Below are 1463 nucleotides of genomic sequence, written 5' to 3' on the forward strand. Positions count from 1 at the left end.
AAAAAAAAAAAAAAAAAAAAAAAAAAAAAAGCTTTAAAACCACTAAGTTCCCTTCAAGTCCACAGTTCCTAATTCCAGCATCATATTCCTTCACTCAGCCAGACCCATTCTCACCTGGACCCTCCTCCAGGACATATTCCTGTGTCTACAAGGTCTGCACTGGGCATTTTCCAAACAGCTTCCCAGTCATCTGCATGTCAGCAGCAGCTCCCCTCTCCAAGCAGCCACAGAGCACTGAGCTTCCAGAAGCTTGACACTCTGGCTGGAGAGGATCTGGGGGAGATAAAAGACCTGAGGGAAAGTAACACAGATTACCTTTTATTCCACAGCACAGGGATGAGGTGTACAGGCTCTGGAATCTGTCAAACCTTGGCTCCAAGCTATATGACCTTGAGATATCACCTGCTTCTGCTATTCTCTATAATATAGAGAGTAATCATTCTTCCAAGGTATTGTTGCCATAAGAAATAAAGGCATAAATACACATAAAGCACAGAGTAAATAATTAAAGCAGTTATTCCTTAGACATTTGGAAAAATGCTCAAGAGGGACCAGATGGTAAGATCAGTGCTAACACCATAAAAAAATAGCTGGACACAACTTGTGTGCCAGTCACTAGACTTGGACTTTCACGATAACACCTTCTGCCTCCTTACTCACCATTTCTAAGTGGAAAGCAAAAATGGACCATCTCCGCACTTGAGAGGGAAAAAGGGAAATGATTTTTCTTGAGTGCCTGAAGTTGGTCTCAGAAAAACTTTGCTTGATGAATTTTTAAAAATATACATATCAATTACAACCCACTGCTTCACATAAATGCCTAATTTCATTCAGAGCAATAATAGTTGAACATAACCTTAAATGTAGATTAGATTAACTATGTAGAAGGCTTTATGTGATTGCAACACTGAACGCTGTTCCTACATGTTCATTATCCACCATCATTGCTTATGTGCTAACGACATGAAAAGTGAGACAGCCCACTACCCTTCTTTTCCCCTTACCATTATTCAAGAAAAATATCTTTTTTTCCACGATCAAGAAGCCATTGTATAATAGAGCCTAGAATTTGTCCCATATACAACCCAGAATGTCATGTCTATTTGAAGACATCTTTCTGGATTACGTAGAGGAGGGGGATATCATTTTCCAAACCGGATCCTGCCATATCTCTCCACCAGGGCTGAGCTAGTAAGCAACATAAATAACTAATCAGTCTCCTTACAGAATAATCTCTACTTGCATATGTCATGAGGAGGAGATTCAAATAAAAACAGAGGCAACCTAGAGCCCGTGCTCTGCAACAAGAGAAGCCACCGCATTGAGAAGCCACGGCCATGAGAAGCCCCGCGCACCACAACGAAGAGTAGCCCCCGCTCGCTGCAACTAGAGAAAGCCGACGCGCGGCAACGAAGACCCAATGCAGCCAAAAATAAATAAATAAAATAATTAATTTTTAAAAA

This window comes from Neophocaena asiaeorientalis, unplaced genomic scaffold, assembly GCF_003031525.2.
Source record: "Neophocaena asiaeorientalis asiaeorientalis breed wild unplaced genomic scaffold, Neophocaena_asiaeorientalis_V1.1 scaffold67, whole genome shotgun sequence".
Lineage (NCBI taxonomy): Eukaryota > Metazoa > Chordata > Mammalia > Artiodactyla > Phocoenidae > Neophocaena > Neophocaena asiaeorientalis.